A 17,986-nucleotide genomic window follows, 5' to 3' on the forward strand; every position below is an offset into this window, starting at 1 on the left:
CCATACTTTGCCTCCATTTGTCCTTCTCCGGACTGGCTTCACCTAGCAGGTACATGGAGAGAACAAATATTTACAAAGCATTGTTGAAATCACAGGGACAAAAAGCATCATGAAAATACTAGTTTACTTTTTCTTTGGAGCAGTGCATGACACTGCAGCAATCCTAGCGAGACCATGCACTCACAGACCTCTCAGTGACTGGAGGAGTGTGCTGTGTAACTACCAATTATGTTGCTACAGCTCCTGAATGGCACCATTTTGTTGTTAGAATGAACAAAGGGTGCCTACGAGGGAGTGAAATGTAAGGTGCTGAGAGAAGAAAGTTTTCTGCAGCGTGCTGGGGGAATGTGGGCAGCATGGCTAACATGACAGGTCGTGATGAATGATGTTACACGAAGAGAGGCTGGGCCAGATGTGTGCATGCAGTGAACGTCTGTCCTTGATGAGCTGGGCAACTTAATGGGAGTGAGCAAAGAAAAGCTCCTTTCTATGATAGGATTTCATCCCCCTCTCTCTGTCAGGACCTTTCATTTAAAAATGTTACTCTTGTAGCAAGGATGGCCATGGGCTACACTGCATTAACCTGTTTTGACACTAGGGTAACATAGTGGAACAGCTTCATCAGCAGGCAGGAGTGACACAGGCTCCCTCCAAATCAAACACTCAGAAACCAAGCTTGCTATTGATGAAATAATCACCACCTCAATTCTTGACAATTAGCACAAGCAAATTTGAATCTAGATATATACTGCAAACTCACTGAAATTGGTATTAGGTATTCAGAACCATTGCACAATTAGAAGCGTCTTGACTATCTTTTAGGATTGACTCTAAAGACAAGAAAGGAAAGAAGTTTCATCTAATGACAAAAAAAAGTTATTTCATTTGGGGAATTTTAAAAAAATTCTTTGTTTACGCAAAATTCTGATAAATACTTGACTGACGCATTTTGCCCACTTCTGGTTAGCAATGCCGTATCACTGAAATCTTTTATGAGCAGATAATATTTAGTTCCAGAACACAACTAACATCCTACTCTGTTGACTATTTGGATATATTATTGACAACGATATATGGAGAGGAGTAAAGTTAAAGTGGTAATCAGGTAGAATTTAGCCCAGTGATCACACCACTTCTAACACCTGTCATCCAAAAAAGAAACAAAGGAAACTACCAAAGTCTCCTCTGAGTAGGGATTTCCTTTACACTGTAGTTTTCTCTCTTTGCTAATGAAATATACATAAATGTGCCAATAGTAAGGACTTTTTTGTGCAGTTTTGCACTGAAATCTTCTGCGTTGGCATCCTCCTGTACTGAGAAAGACTTTTTATGTTACAGGCCATCTCCAGCCTAGATGTTGGTAGAAAATGCATCATGAAGGGAGGTGTTAGGTGTGGGTGGGCTCAGCATCAGAGTAATGTGACATTGCAGCCCATAGTGGTGAAATATAAACATTAGAGGTAGCAATGAAAAATATGGCCAGTCTGTGTGGCTCTGGACTAAAGAAAGTGTGCGTAAAACTTGTAAAAGCATTCTGCACCTTGCTGGTGATCAGCTCTCTGGAAGAACAGCATTTTTGAACAGCTAAACATTACACAAAGGGGACGACTGTGTGCCTTTCAGTTTTTTTTTTTCTTTTGGCTGACAAAATTTCAAGCAGATTAACAATAAAATCAATTAATGTAAACTTTATGTGACTCTTCATTTGCTGTCAAGGACAACTAGGACCCACCAGCTAAAGAACCATGTTCCCTTCCTGAACCCATCTCAGTGTATTACAGTGAGTTGTCCTTTCAGTGGATGTTTGGTGAGGAATGTTTTTCCGAGTCCTTTTTAAGGCAGGCAAAAATGAATTGGTCCCACTTTACTGACCTACATCAGGCAATTTATCTAAGCATTGTAATGTAGTCATATATAAAAGTTATGGCAATTCCTTCACTGCTCAAACCATGTAGCAATTAACTTTGTGTATTTATTTCAACATGCTAGAGATGTCAGTCATGGGGCTATAGTTAAAAGTGTATCAACATTTCCCCCTTTCAGACAATTATGTTTTAGAAAGCTTTAATTTTGCTTTACCTAGGTGTAGTCACAAGAAGAAATACATCTTTAACAATGAATGAAAATGGTTTGGATACATTGAAGTTACAAATAGGCACAAAATTAAAACAAAAACTATTATCAGGACAGGATTTTATTACAAAACACTTGTAAGCAGCTTTGTATTTTAGTATTTTTATTTGGGCATACAACTGGCAGCAGTTTCCTTTCTATTTTCTCTTCTCTGGGTCACTGGGCAGAGCAACAGGTGAGATTTGTAGTTCTTGCCCACCTACTTTGCTGTTAAATGTTCTTGCAGATATGCCCTTGATTTCCAATTGATATGGCGTGTTATAAACTAGCACTTGTATATATGAGAAAGGGGAAATGTGGGACAGTACCAGAAAAAATCCTTGAAGTATTTTCAGTGCTTTGAAATAGTAAAATAGTAAGAATAGTGAAATATTACATAAATCTTGCTATTTCAACACACGTACCGATGTCTACCCCAGCCCTTTGATGGTAACCAGTGGCCATGCACAGCCTCTCTGTGTTCACTGGAGCTTGCAGAACTAAGTGCAGGATGAGGGTTTCATGTTCTCCTGGCTCCGCTCATGCTGAGGAGTACCTTTCCTACTGCAGTCGGCTCAAGAACCTGCTTATTTAACTCAAGAAAGCAGAATCTGGCCTTTGGCAGATAGTCTTACCACTTCCCACGGAGTAAGTTGTGATCTCAAATGCACAATAAAACACACATTAAGTGATAGCCATGGAGTGAATGTCATGATTGTTACAAGGTCCAGACGCAATACATCAGAGAGAGAGCGCAGCATTACATGTTCACAGTCTGCATCTATTGTAGGGGTATCTTGCGTTAGCATCTGTTGGCGTTACTTCAGGAGGCGCTTGTGTGCAATGGTCAGAGCACTCAGCTCAGAACGGGGTCTGCCAGCCCTGGGGATTGATCCTGCTCCCAGTCTTTATGTCACACCTTATGGCTGAGAAAGCTAAAACTCATGCAAACCAGTATTTTCTTACACTGACTGGCAAAACTGGCCAAGCAGATCACCAAAGACTATACTGGCCTCCCTAAAAGGGGCATGGCAACTTGCAGTCACCAGTGTACCAGCAAGGTCTGAGCAGCGAGTTCTTTAAGGCTGAATCCATAGTATTTCTGGCAACCTGCTAGGAATGGGAATGAATTAAAATCAGGAAACTTTTGTTAGATTTCAAAGTGACAGTGTCACTGATGGATGGATGATGACTAAAAATGGTGGTGGCCCTTTAGAGGCTCTCAGTGATCCACATTACAGTCAGACTCACCATCAAGAGTCATGCATAACTAGGTAAAAATGCACTATTTGAAATACCTAAATATGTTGGCCTTTGGCCTTTGGCAAATACTATGTAGGGGTTTTTTTTGTCTCAGAAGTAAATAATGCATGTTTTATAACCATCAAGAAAATTCTCTGCTTTGCCTTCCTCACTTTAGATCATCACAAGAGAAAAGAAATGACACAGACAGCTATTGTACAATTAAATAGACTGACTGATGTTTTTAACATTGATATTTCTTGTTTTTTTTTTTTTTCCTTCTGCATTTGGAAATCATAGAAAAGAAACAGCAGCTATACAGCTTCAAAGCACTTTCTAGCACTGGATGTCATTACAGATATTTCAGCTGTTCTTCCTACTCCAACGGCTCTGGCTTTCACATGCAGCATGCTCTAAAAAACAGTAAGCAGAGAATGGATGACAGTTTACTCACACACAATTTTGCTGTAAGTATATACCAGAAGGGATGTGCTTTCCAATTCGATTTCAAAATTCTGCTGGCTTTGCTGACACTGCAATCATGTGAGCTTTGAGACGACCAAGACGCTTTGCTGGTTAATGGACTGAATGTGTAAACCATGAAGCAGGGGTGTGCGTGTGCTTTGGTGGGTGCTGCTGAAGAGCCCTGAGCGAGGCCGAACTGCAGGGTGGCAGAGGGGCTCCAGCCCATGAGGCTGGATCCATCCTGAGACCTCGCTCCCCAGGTCCAAAAGTTACAGAGTTTGAGGAGGAACTTTTTAGCTTATCTGCTACAGGAACGATGACACAAGAAGAGGAGACTTTATTGTCCAGAATGACCAGGACATCATACATTCAGCTTCATTTCTGTCTTAGATTGCCAGGTACACTGATGTAACTGGCTGTATGGTTTGTGTAAGAAAATTCTCTTCCCAGACAAAACTCTCCACTGACAAAATATTCCAGCTGCAGTCAGAAAAAAAAAAAAAAAGGGACTAATGGTCTCACCATTACCCACACTAGGATAAGGCCAAAGCAGGTATCTGCCACTCGGTATCTTATTTTGGATCTCTCTTGCTAATCATCAAAATTTTAACCCTCCTAAACCTAGCAGTCGTCGTCTTCCTATAGCACTCCACCTCATCCTGTATTGCTTGATTCTGATGTGGGCATAAGCCAGATTCTTCAGTGAAAGACAGTAGTACTAGATCCACCTGTATTCCTTCCACTTATCCAACTCGCCTCCCTCACAGGGCACACCAAATACATGCGGATTCAGCAAAGTCCGCAATGTGACACAAGGGAGCAGAGTGACAGGAATGAGAGGTCCTGGTACCAAACTGTGGCGTTCCCTTTCCCTGGGAATGCGCAAGGCCTGGTAAGTTTGCATTTCCCCTGCAAATGGACAGGCTCCACCAGCAGAAGAAGCAGTTTAGCCGGTTATTTGTGTTGACAGGGCTTGCCATTTAATAGTTAATACTCTCTTGCACTGAAAGCATTGTTATCAGGCCTCTGAGGTATCACATTTGATGGGCACAATTCACACTTCTCAGAACCATTATTCCAAGCTTCCTGCCAGCTCCTTAGTTTACTCAGGCTTCATATTTACAAGGTTATTTTTGCAGCGACAAAGGCTGGAAATGTAAGGCCCGATTCTCTGCCAGAAAGAACTGGCGCAGTCCCGCTGCCTGTGCCCTGGCTGCCTGCCTGCGCACTGGGGCACCGCTGGGGCAGCGGACGGGCTCGGGGAAAACCACGGCTGCCCCAGCAGGGACTCTGTCCAGCTCTGGTTACAAGCCAGGAGTCAGCCAGCCAGGCTGACGTGTCTCTCCTTCAGGTCCACGGTAAAACACTTCTACCAGCTTGAAAGCCATAAATTTTCTTACCCACCTTTTCACTATGAAAATCTGCGATTTCTTTTTTTCTTTATCCCTCTTCACTTAGGCTCCGCAACCTAGGCTTTACTGTACTACCAGACCTAAAAGTTTGATATCCACAGGCAGCGACTTGCAAATGAGAATCACGCAGCAGCTGATAACATTTTAGTGAAGATGGGTAAATATAGGGCCTGAGACACAAAGTATGAGCCACAAACTGAAGGGAAGGCGGGGAAGCTAATCAGGAGACAAAAACACTGCTCTCTACTTCAAAGTCAGGAAATAAGGACATTCTTTCAAAACAGCAGATTATGAGTATGGAAAATTACCTACAACCAGGAAAATGTGAAGCTAGTGTTTTCAGGTTTATATTTGTTCCAGTTTAATGGACTGTATCTGGTATATATTAAAACAGTCCTAAGCAATGCTGCTGTAGTTAAAGATAGGTCAGGTTTTTTTAATTGTAAACACAAATTTCAGAACATACAGTTCAGCCGTGTAAATCCACACCAGCTTAAGCTTGTGATATAACTGCCATGCCTGGGTGCAGTTCCTCCTCCCCTACACAAGACTATACAAACCAGCTACGTTGTTTTTACTTGAAGAACAATGAGTAAAAAGAAATTCGTTTGGGCTCAGTTCAAATATTGCCTGTTTTCCCTTTGATGAGAAAGAGAAGGATTTAAAATAGAGATGGGAATTTCATAACAAGTTCTTTCTCAAAGAATATCTACTACTTGCTGTGGATGTGGATCAACTCATTTTCATAATTATTTCCAACGCGGAGTTCTGTCAGCATCTGGCACTGTCAGTGGGATATTACTGAAATATACACAGTGAAGAGTTTAGTCCAATGAGGATATTAGGTCCCAAAGATGCTAGTGTGGCTTTCCACTTCAGGATATGCACAGTGCAGATTATGCTGCTAAACAGTAGCAACAGATCTTGTCTACACATGGAGTTATTCCTCCAGAATAATGTCTGGATCCTTCTTATTCCAGAAAAAAAGTGTGTTTGATGCTGTGCTTAAGTCGTTTTCACTGTAAATTAAAAGAACTGAAAGGAAGAAGTTTTATTCTACAGTAAGTGAGTCCATAGGGTTCTTTAAATATCTTTTGCATTATAAAGCCACATCCTACCATAATCTAGACCTGAATTGCAAATAATATTCTATTTATAAAGTATACATTCTCAGGGGATGAGAAATATTGCTCAAAATGCCATGCAAATGTTGAAAATGTAATATTTACACTGGATAGGTGCCATCGTTGACTGGCAGGCTAATGGATCAGAAAAAACTGTCTGTGAAAAGACGACTGTGGGAGTGGCTGGGAGTCCAGCAGTTTCTTCCCCCGCCTCCATTTTTAACAAAATTGTACTTCCTGGTGCTATGGTTTAAATCAGATTTTAAGAAGTCCATTATGATGCATCTGTTTAAAATATCAAGGGGAAGCACAATTCAATAACACTGAATGTGCAGATGCGAGGGCTGTGAATTAATACTGCCTCTCCCGCTTAACTAACTGCCTCTTGTGTTAAAGCATCATTGACATACAATTTCACATCTCCATGGTCCTAAAGAGTGTCAGGTACTGTAAATAGTCAGTTGTGCTTTTGAATGTCTTCCCATGCCCTTGCACCGTCCAGATCAGACCTGGTGGTCTTACACAGAGTAATCCAACCATGTTAATTTTAAGTTAATATTTTAGTTCAGTTATGCTGTAGTTACAGGAAATCAAAACGTTATACAGCTATTTGTCTTTTTGGCAGTTTACACTTAGCGTTGCCATTTATATTACCTGGAGAAAAAAAAACAGATAACAACCCATGCAAATCACTTGTAGAGGAGCTAATTTCTATTTCTTCTAAAGCCAATTTTAAATCTCCTCCATATGGCTGATACAAAATACTACGAAGCAGCTGATGAAAATGTGGCTCCAATGAAGTCAATGAGTTTTGTGACTGACTTCAGGAGAGCCAAGATTTCATCCATTATCTATTTCTGTAGCATAGGGCCCAGCTGTATTACAGTAAAAAAAATAAAAATAAAAAATCCAACAACAAAAGCCTGAAGCCATTAATCAACTCAGAAAGAACTGGTTAATGTATTGCAAGATAGGCCTCTGTTGGATGGTGCGTGCCTTTAAATTCTGCAAGCACTTAAAGAAACCCTGCAAAAGAAGTGACGCATGTGCAGCCCCAGTCCCTGAGCCCAGACAATATCCATCCCGCCTGCTGCAAGCATCATGGTCTGCTGTAACTGTGCTTTTCTTCCTCACCCTTTGAGGCCCTTCTGACAGGCAGACTGTAAACTTCCCCAGGCAGGACTCCTGCGTTTGCTTGTCGCAGCTGGGGGTGCAAGGCACAATGTCGGATATTGAAAGGAGCGAGTCTGGAGCTGGATGTAAACAACGTGAGTTCCAGCCTTGCCCAATGCAGGGTCAGACATTTGCCCATCAGGCCTTTATTATGTCCGTTTAGACATAACCTATAGTCGCCCATCGTATTTTTTTTGGAATTTTACATCACATTAGGCTGATATAAAAATTCCATTGTCGAAGTAATGCCGCATACTCAAAACCACCCGCCATAAATTAGAACGCTAAATTTAGGGGGGAAAAAAGTTTCTCTCACCACTGAAACCCAGATCCTGCACACATAAGCATGTGCCCTGATTCATGTCCATAAACCCCACGGAACAAATGGGATTGTTCACACAGTGATACCGTACGTGTACTTGCTCAGGCAGAGTGCAGCACTGAATAGCAAAAAGCTGATCCACCGGATGACAGAGTTAGGCTTTGAAAGAATGTATTTAAAAATAAAGTGGTGGGCGTCTGCACACCATAGCATAAAGGGGGACTTCCTAGAAATGTTCCCAAAATCCAGCAAATATTAGAACGGATCCTGAACAGCCTTTCAGTAATACAAACTAACTCCCCAACCCCTTTGTTTCATTTAAAAACTCTTCAAAGTTATGTAGGCGCGCACACACCTTAGCCACATGTATGTGGAATTCTATAATGCTTCGCTAACTTTTTAATTCCTCTAAGTTCAAAGCTTTGATCACACTGCTGCTACACTTTCTGTTTGCATTTTTGCAGTCTTTACATTATATCTGGTGACAGAAGACTGAAAATTTCATTACAGGGCAAAGAAAATAATTATTTAGCATTCACTGAAAACTTGTGTATTTCCATAGATGGTTTAGAGCTCGGATTTTTTTAAAAGGCAGTAGACCATGTGAGGTGGTCGCTTTCTTTGGCTTAAGAAGTACAACTTCCTTCTGTGAGCATTATTAATTGCAGTCATTACTGTGAAATCATTGAAGATTTATATAAAAATCTGAGATGGAATAAAAGCAAAGTTTTTTCCTATTTATTAAAACGTATTTTAATTCTGTAATTTGTCAGTAAATATATATATATGTATGAATTAGTAATAGCCTCATTCTTTTAATCAGAGGTGATGAACATAAGGGTATATAAAACATTACAAGTTTTGAATCAGTGAGATAAATATACATTTTATGGCTGTATGGTCTGCATATGCACACAGGTCTAGCCAACTTTATGTACAAACAGAAACACCTATTTTTAGAAATCAGATTTAATTTAAGACAGTCGAGCTGAATCAAGCACTACTTTACATTATACCTACAACTTTCCCATTAATTTATATGGCTCAAAATAAAGCAAAATACTGTTTATGGTTTTCTTTTTAACCCTACCTTAATACACAGTGTAGAGATCCAAAATTACTAAAGTGCAGTTTACTTACAGAGTTGGTGGAATTTCTGTTAAAAGTAACTTCATGGTTATTTTTTTCCCCTTAGTGAGAACAAAGCTCTTTGTTCCTGCTCATATACTGTATATCTTTGAGCCAGTTTTTGCCTAAAGATCTCTCACTGCCTGCTCCCCGGCGGGGCTGGTCCAGCAGCTGCACTTCTGGTCCACTTTTACAGCGCGCACCAGCCCAGGCTCAGAGACAAGGCAGGCTTAGGCAGCAGGTCGCTATTTTTCATACAGTAGTTGGCCTTGAACATCAGCCTTGCACATGAGAATCAGTTATCCTCTTCACCTGAATAAAACGAAACTTCAAATCTATTCTACCCACAAAGCTGAAGTCTATTTCCTTGTTTTATTACTATTTTATCCTCCCCGCCCCCACCCCCTGCCCCGGCCCCCCGCGGTAAGTTTCGGGCGGCTTTGCCAAGCCGCTCCATGTGGCGGGAGCGCGGGCGCTTCCTTCCCGGCCGAGCGCGGGTAATTCCCGGTGCAGCCCCCGAGGAGGGACATCCCGAGGGGGGCTGGATGCCACGAGAGCCTGGCATCGCCGCCTCGTCCGCTTCCCGGTGCCCACATCCCAGCAGCGGGGTGCTGCCGCCGCCAACACCGGTGCCCCCTCCCCGGCTCACGGGCAGCCGGCGCGCCGCGGCACGGCACGGCACGGCACGGCACGGCACGGCACGGCACGGGGGGAGCGCGGCGAGCGGCGGCAGCCCGCCCCGTCCCGTCCCGTCCGGCCGCCCCGCCGTGTGCGCGGCGGTGCTCGCCCTGCCGCTGCCCCTGCTCCTGCCCCTGCCCCTGCCCCTGCCCCTGTCCCTGCCCCTGCTCCTGCTCCTGCTCCTGCTCCTGCTCCTGCCCCTGTCCCTGTCCCGGCCGTGCCTTCTCCCAGCGCAGCACCGACGGCAATGGAAAGGTTGAACTTACTTGGCTCCTGCGGCGGGGGAGCACTCTCTGCCGCCTCGCCTCCGGCGCGGGACCCCCTGCCCCTGCCCCTGCCCCTGCCCCTGCCCTGTGGCTGGCGCGGGGGCGCGGAGCCGGGCCGGCGGCGGGGAGCGGCGCGGCCGAAGCCACCGGGAGCCCGCTCCACCGCTGCCCGCCCCGCCCGGCGCCTTCCAGCCCAGCTCTACCCGCATTGTTTTCCTAGCTCCATTTTTTTTTTCCCCCATTTGCAGGAAAACGCCAAAATCCCCGTAAATGGCTCATTTCTGGGGTGGGGGGGGGGCGCTCCCGGCGGCCCGCGGGGCTGGGCCGGGGGTCGCGGCGCGGCGCGGGCCGCCGCATTCCCGCTCCCACAGCGCCGCCTGGCGGCCGTCCCGCGCCCCGCCGCGCCCCGCACCCCGCCGCGCCCCGCGCGCCCGCCCGCGCGCTCATCCCCGCCGGTAACACGCGAGGATCGCCATAAACTAAACCCCCGTGACCCATATTTAGGTCAAGTGCAATCTTGCTGCCTTTTTCTTTTTTTTTTTTTACCTCTTTTTTTTTTTTTTTTTCCTTTCCCGGATCCTCTTTTAAACCCACTCCACACCGCCGCGCTATTACATGCTAATTTAATTTTACTATGGACGATATTTTCAGCATTTGCTGAGGACAGTAAATTTTGTAGTTTATGTTATTTCACTTTTTATGACTTTTTAACACTTAATAAAATTTTATTAGAGCACTTTTGTGTTTACAAGGCCACAAAACTCTTGGCAGGTTGTCAGAAGTCCTTTTTATTATGATCCTACTGATATACTGCGAGTAATGAAATAATCATGTCCAGAAATGTATCAAAGGCCAGAGGGATTATCCAATTTAATGGCTCTACAGATGCGCTGTGAGGGATACGGACAGGCAACGCGTCGACAGGCTAAAACGCGTGTGCGAGGAGGAGGCAGACCTGCTTAATTTCTTTCCCATTGCGGGCTGGTTCTGCGCTGTCCTAAAGGCTCCGGGCTGGGTCACGTGACTTTGCACGCTTTCAAGAAAAATGGGTTTATCCTATTGCAAAAAGCTCTTTTCTTTTCATTCTCCTTAGGTGTGCGTCTAGCGCTGATGTGCCCGTGCTGGCGTTTCCACCGCCTGCGACATTCATTAAAATACAATTTGCTGGAAAACAGCCAATGTCATCGTGCCATTGTGCAGCAAACAGTGGCCTTGGGCATTAGGATTTGGTCTTGCAGCCAAAAATTAAATAAATAGAAAAAAGAAAGACCAAAATAGGCAAACATAAATAAAAAGTGAGAGGCAGAACAGGCTGGTGAGATCAACTACAACCCAGATATTTCACAGTATTCTGTGAAATGATCGCTTTTTGCTTTTGTCTTTGCCAGGGTAGGGTTGCGGGAGCGCTCCCGCTTGCGCGTGTGCCTTCGTTCCACAATGGGCTGTTTTCCTGCGCTGCTGTCGGTGCTATAGCCTGAGATACTGCAGCTGTTTTTAAGGTCATTTCCTTTTATTTTAAATAATTGTTCATTTAACATATGTTGTTAAACTCATTCTTGCGTCAAAAGGAGGCGATTGTACTTCCTGACCCTGAAAGCAAGGTGGGTGGCTTTGTTTTATAATTAAATTTGCTGTGTTCAATTTTGTATTTTTCTTTCTCTGCTGTTTCCTAAAGAGCATGCCAAAAAAGATAAAAGGCAGCAGTGATATCAGGAACACTTCAGTGCCAGTCTTCTCCCTTTAACACATATTGTTCCAAACTTTTAAGCTTCACAGGGGCACCGGAAAGATAACCTTTCATAATTTTACAGTTAATTGTTTAATTCACTGTGATTTAAAATGCCCCATTAAAGCCTGGAACTAGAATGTGTTCCACAGTTTCCAAAGTAGAAGGAGGACTTCTTTCCTCCAGCACAAACATATGTAGCATGTTCCAAGGTATCTGGTGATACTGCCAATAGGGATTTCTTTTGAAGAAAACAAGTACTATCTGTGTGTTTTTAAAATATATTTGAAATATTTGCAAGGACTTTACAAACAGACCTGAAGACAAGGTTAGGAGAGATCAAAGAATTTAGCTTCGAAATCATGACAATATATTAGTGGACCACATGTTGGTATATTTATTCATATTGTGAATCTGCCTCACCTTGGAAGAATGCCTCCAAAATCAGCGGGGCTTCTGGGGGAGTTAAGATAATGTACAGGGTTAGTAAATACACCAGAACCTGGCCTGGGAGAAGTAATATAAATCATTAAATGCGGTTTAGCTTCAGGACAGAAGTTTTGTTATTCCAGAACAATATCATCTACTGTAAATCATAGGTTTGCAGGTCAAGGTCAATTTAAACTTCTTAAACCTTTAACAGCCATCAAACTGGAAACCTGCAGGATGAAATGATGTGGTGAAAGACGTGATGGACTGGAAACCGTTAACCTTGGAAGAGGAGCGTTTGCTATTGTTCTTTTGAGAGAAAGAGCAAACTTAGAAATGCCTTGAGTATAAATATGTAAACCTGCCACAGATTATTTAATCGATGAAGCACCTGACTAATTTAACCCTTTCCTGGGGGCTTCAGTTTTTTTCCTGGAATGTCAAAAAAGGCCCGAGGAAGCAAGTGTGCCGTTCCCACCATCATGGAAACAGAAACAGAGAGGCAGCATTCAGTAACTGGACCTGGGCTGGCTCCTAGGTGAGGTGTGCAAGGCTGGCAAGAATGTCCTGGCTGAAAGAGGACAACCTCAGTGGAGCAGCATGATTAGGGACGGCCCCGTCCCCAGCATGCACAAATGCCAGCCCCAGGAGAGGACCCTCAGACCCCAACGGGCACCCTCAGGTCAGTTATGTGGGGAGGGACGTTCCCTTCTACTGAGGACAGCCAGAAGATGCTGATAGAGACATGGGGAACGTGGGTCCAGGGGGAATCTGTGGAAACTGTGTTACCATATTTACACAGAACCCCTGTTTATAGCCTGGTTTTTCTCTTTAATAGGCCGTCAAGCAGGCGCACTCGTGAAATGCAGCATCCGCACAGCACACAGTACACTGCCGAATCTACTGATGCTCCGCTGAAAATGAGAAGATACATATTCATTTTAATGGGCCAAATCCTACACCTATTCAAGTCAAGGGAACCTGTGCCATTGTCAACAATGAGACTAAAAGTGCAGTCACAATTAATTAGTTAGTAATAGGTATTTACCTATGAGTTTTGTAATGACTTTTTACTATCAAAAGCACAAAGCTGGGCTATGGTGTGCTACAGACTGATGGAATGAATAGTAGTAGTTTAACAATTTATCATGTGCATATTTACATGCAACATGCCAACAGCCTTTTTCATAAAACAACTATGAAAACAATAAATTATGAAAATCAATCCTGAAGTCTTTAATTAAAGAAGACAAGATGTTCTTTGAGAGCTATTTGGGTTTTAGCCACAGAACTCCTATGGATTTGAGTGGGATTTGTGCATCTAAATCCCATTCATATTTCTGAGAACAAAGGTCAGGTTGCTGATGAAGGCACAAAGTCAAGCACACTCCCTTCTGAAATCTATTAAAGCGACTTCAATCAGGTCTCTAATTTCCTTTTTGCAAAGCTGATGGGAAAACAAGGGATAGGTACTTCTTCAGGGCTGCTTGTTATTCTTATTTTTTGGTTGGCAAATCACCTGCTTGTTAGGAGCTCCCATTTCACAGATCAGGAGAAAAATGTAACAAAAAATTTGGGCCCCTCAAAGCGAGGAAAATATTTCCAGAGGCTTGGTTACTATTACATGAGAAGAAAGACCTGATTCCTATAGATTAGATATTAATATACTCCCCTGATATTCAGGAGACCATAAAACAATCTCTTCTCTAAATTCAAGCAGGCTGGACATCCTGACTAGGTCATCAAATTGAGAAAAACACACCTTCCTATCGAAACTCTAGCCTCTTCTTTCCCGTGTAGTCCCCTGCTACAGGGATTAGTATATTGCAGATGTATGAAGGAATGAATGTGCATGAAGGTGATGATATAAACTTAAAGTATATAAAAATAAGACTGTTGAAATGCTACCTGCATCGTAGTTTTATTACAGCTTAATGGACATACGCCAATGAGCATTGTGCCTCTGTGTCCAAACTGATAGATGTACCCCATGAATGTTTTCCTCAAAAGAAAGTCAGATAAGTGAAACTCAGTAGAAAAATAGCTGTACTTTCTGCAGCTATAGATTATTCAATCAGTAAAACTCCTATCTAACTCAATACTGCCCATGTCCTTGGATTTCCTTTCTGAACCTGAAGTACAAACTGGCTTCCAAACTCCTCTGATGAGTGTGGTAGTTTTGAAAGCCCAGAAACCCTTCCTGGGGAGTAAACAGTAGCTCCAGACTATGGGTTTTATGGCTGAGACCGGAAAGGGATAGCGTTTACAGTTCTCAAGACAGAACTTGGGATTTGCTTTCTTGCTTAGGAGCAAATAATTTATAATGCAATGTTGTTTAAGTACTTAAGCTGAGTGGTAGTTATGGAATCATTTAATGTTCTTTATTATTTTGGCTTAGTCCCATTTTTATTTTCCTTTATTTTCACTACATCTATATCTATATCTATAACTATATCTATAACTATATCTATATCTATATCTATCTCATTACTAGTTCTCAAGAAAATGTTAACATTTCTTTACTGTCTGTTTCCTGGTAACTTACGGAGACAACTTTATTAATGGTAACCATAGTAATACAGAAACAGAAACTAACATGACCGCCTTGAAACACCCAACTCAGAATAACTACAAGGAACCCAAGGTGCGATTCTTAGCCAGAGGAATTATAAACAGGAAACCCAACTGGGGAACTTCCCACCTTATACTGGAAAGTCCTACCAAACTGCTGTACTCATCCTGCTGAACATTTAGGGATTAGCAGCTGCTTCAGTTTTTAACACCCCTGTACCTGTCCTGTCCTGTGCCTTCTGTGTGTGAGGCATTGGCACAAGTAACAAACATAGCAAGGGTGCTCCCAGAGCCACTGGGAAGCCTCTGGCTGCCCAAGTGCTGCTGTGGTTACTACTGCAGGACAGCACCTTGCAACTTGCTGGGTACAGAATCATCTTTATAACCATTTTTCAGAGGGATTCAGCTTGAAGGTATTTAGGTCCCTGGGAAATCTCGCTAGGTGCTCTGTTCTCACAGAAACTGCATGTCTTCTGTCTTCATCCTTACCTGCCTAAAATATTCTTGTAAGTTTAAATTATATTTCCAAATTCTGCAGGTTCAAATGGTGAAGGACTAAGATAAATTCATAGCCCCCACGTTACTGGCCTAGCCCTTAAGCACAGTGGGTAAGGTGGCATGAAATCTCCTACAGCAAACTGCCTGCACCATCCTGTGTAAGATATGGCGTGGCAGGGAATGAGCCTCTGTGGGAAGGATACAAAATGCACAGGTCTCATGGGCAAGTGGGTGCCAGGAGCAGCTACGGGAGACGAATTAAGCTGGGGTGTCATGTGTGGCCCAGTGCGGTGCAGGTGTCAGGGAGCTAGGGCTTTCAGGAGCAGCAGCTGCACAGCAGCCAGTGCACAGGGAAGCCTGGGCTCTCCTCCTCCTTTTGCTCTGGGCTGGAGAGGCAGCTCTGTTATCCTTTGGGTGGCTGGGGACAGGGGCAATTTCAAGCATAATCTTTTTGACCCAAATTCTGCCTTTAAAGGAGAATTATGGAGACTGCCTACAGCTCACCCTGATCTCTCAGACCACATTGCTTCTCCTTCTCTTCTTGAACAGTCCCAGCCACACTACTGGGATGGTTTGCAGGGGGGAGGAAGGGCTGATACTACTTGCAGGCTTTTTTCTCCCTCTTGATCTGTGTGCATGGCTTTCCTGATGCACTCTGAGGCAAGGGTGAGGAGATATTTATAACTCCCATATCAGTGAGAATTACCAGGATCTTAAATTACTGTTTAGAATTGCTGTAACAATGAATATGTTACATCAGCAGTAGCTCTTTAAAAGTTTCTCATGTAAATAAAGACTGTCTCCAAGAAGAGTCCCATACATAATATTACACAGTAATCATTAGCTTTAGAAGTTATTACAAACAAAATAAAATTCAACACATCAAAATAGATTTGGGCTATGTGACTGTTCAAAGGTTATTAAAATTACAAACTTGAAGAAGAAGCTGGAATGCTTAAAACTCAGCACTTGTTCATGTGCTAGTTTGATTTAAAGAAGACTCCAGAGGCTTTCTTGAGCCTCTCATGAATTACTCCGCAGACTTCCATGCTGGCCAAAATATGGCCATCGCTAGGCCCCAGGTCCCTCCCTCTGTGTGGTCTGGCTTTTCACAGAAGATTCAAACCTGACAGTCTTCTCTCTCACTCCCATACTCTTGGCAACTCTTTATTTTCCTTGGGGAATTCTAGGGCCTTTATCTTCTCTCACACTTAAAAAAGATATGGTTTGCATTGCTTTAACACTTCCACTAATGCAGCAGTTTCTTGGTGTGTACCATAAGCCCGGAGTCTTTTCTCTCAGTGTGAAGGTGTGCTAGGGCATGTTGGCACTGCAGCCTGTGGTGTACTGCAAAAGTGCCTGAGCTGGCACTCCACTGCCCAGCCTTGCTGCTGCAGCTCCCTCGCAGGCAAATTGCCACCTCTGATGTGTGAATGTGGCCAAGGCGTACCTCTACCTTTTACAGAAACTTCAGTGGAAAACTGCCTTTCTAGTTTCTCAGCTTGTTCACACTTCTTAGCTCAAGTCTCTCATGCCCTAGGGGTAAGAACAGTATCTTGTTGCAAAATTATTGCCCATAAAGTGAAAAGTTTACAGCAGTATGTGTTGAACCAGTCAACTGCAGGAGAGCCCCAAATGGTGATGTCCAAACAAGCGGTGCCTGTTGTGGGAATGGGAGTCAAGAAGGAGAGGTAGAGAGCCCATGAGGGAGTGGAGGCTACAGAGAAAGGTTTTGGTCATCCTTCACCATGAAGTCCATGAAGTAAGTTTGGCTCAAGGAACAGGCAAGGGTCTGGTCAGCTTTTAGTCTTCTGTGAATAAAAGTTTTGGCAATTCATCTGGCAGGACAACTTTGCACATCAGGTTGCTGTGATTTAAGTGACATCCTTTTTATCACGATGACATTGTACCAACCTGAAAAATGTTTCAAGATACTAAATCCTTCAAGCTTGATATTTGGAACGGGGTCCTCTTTCAGAATTGGAATTTTCCCATCACTGATGACATCTTTGTATTATGGAGTCCCTTATCTTTCATTCTAATGGTATTGCATAGACCAGTCTTTGTGAAATGCCGAAGACCTGTGATAAAGTGATGCAGTGAATTTTATCACTGGAATGTAAGAAAAAGATGACTCCTGGTCAGCTTCTGTTCTTTCTGACTTTCTTTTTTTCTTTTTTTATTTTTTATTCTACAAAATCCTGTTACAAAACACAAAATAATTCAAAGCAGATAAAGTTTTAATTAGATATCAGATATTTTCAAAAGACAGTAACAATATCACAGGAAGAAGGTGATCGTAAAGGCAAACAAAATACAATACTTATTTTTAAAGTGTCTGAAAAATGAGCTTATGTTTTGTTCACATTATTTGCATGTCTTCAGTGCTTCAAATTGTTACTGTCCAAACATTCTTCAGCCATTTCCCTGTAGGCTAACATTGTGATACGGTGAGTGTATGTCACTTTAACAGCACATTCTTTTAAAGATGTCACTAGAGCCAGATAGGACCTTGTCCACTGCCCTTGGAAAATCAGTGAAAGCTTTTCAGTTACTTCTAAAGCCTTTGAGTTGGTTGGTCTCATAGTGAATGTTAGTAAAGGATATGAAGATAAGTGATTTCTGTTGATTTCCCAAAAGCTTTGTACCATTTTCAGTGTACTCCCACATAAGCCTGTGCTCACTAACTCAGTAGGCCTGTGTAGGTGCTTCAGAAAAGATACATAAAATAGGATGCTGTTTAAAGAGAGAAGAATCTCTAAAAATTCCTACAAATACTATAAGGAACATACTTTGACATCAATTTTAGTGTTAGTCCATTTAAAAATGCTTTCAGCAGG

The 17,986-nt window shown here is 42.9% G+C and overlaps 2 long non-coding RNA genes across 2 annotated transcripts in view; both read right to left on the reverse strand.

The window, feature by feature from the left end:
• Window positions 1-1,952: 1,952 nt before the first annotated feature.
• Window positions 1,953-10,269, reverse strand: LOC142057481 (uncharacterized). The gene is made up of 2 exons (XR_012660658.1): window positions 9,923-10,269; window positions 1,953-3,767 (listed from the first exon to the last, which is right to left on the reverse strand). It is a non-coding gene; the product is annotated as an uncharacterized LOC142057481 (long non-coding RNA).
• A 423-nt stretch (window positions 10,270-10,692) lies between these two features.
• The window catches only part of LOC142057482 (uncharacterized), a 260,201-nt gene continuing 252,907 nt past the window's right edge, over window positions 10,693-17,986 (reverse strand). Inside the window, exon 4 of the long non-coding RNA XR_012660659.1 lies at window positions 10,693-17,347. This is a non-coding gene — a long non-coding RNA (uncharacterized LOC142057482). The remainder of the gene's footprint in view (window positions 17,348-17,986) is intronic.

This window comes from Phalacrocorax aristotelis, chromosome 5 (assembly GCF_949628215.1).
Source record: "Phalacrocorax aristotelis chromosome 5, bGulAri2.1, whole genome shotgun sequence".
Taxonomy (NCBI): domain Eukaryota; kingdom Metazoa; phylum Chordata; class Aves; order Suliformes; family Phalacrocoracidae; genus Phalacrocorax; species Phalacrocorax aristotelis.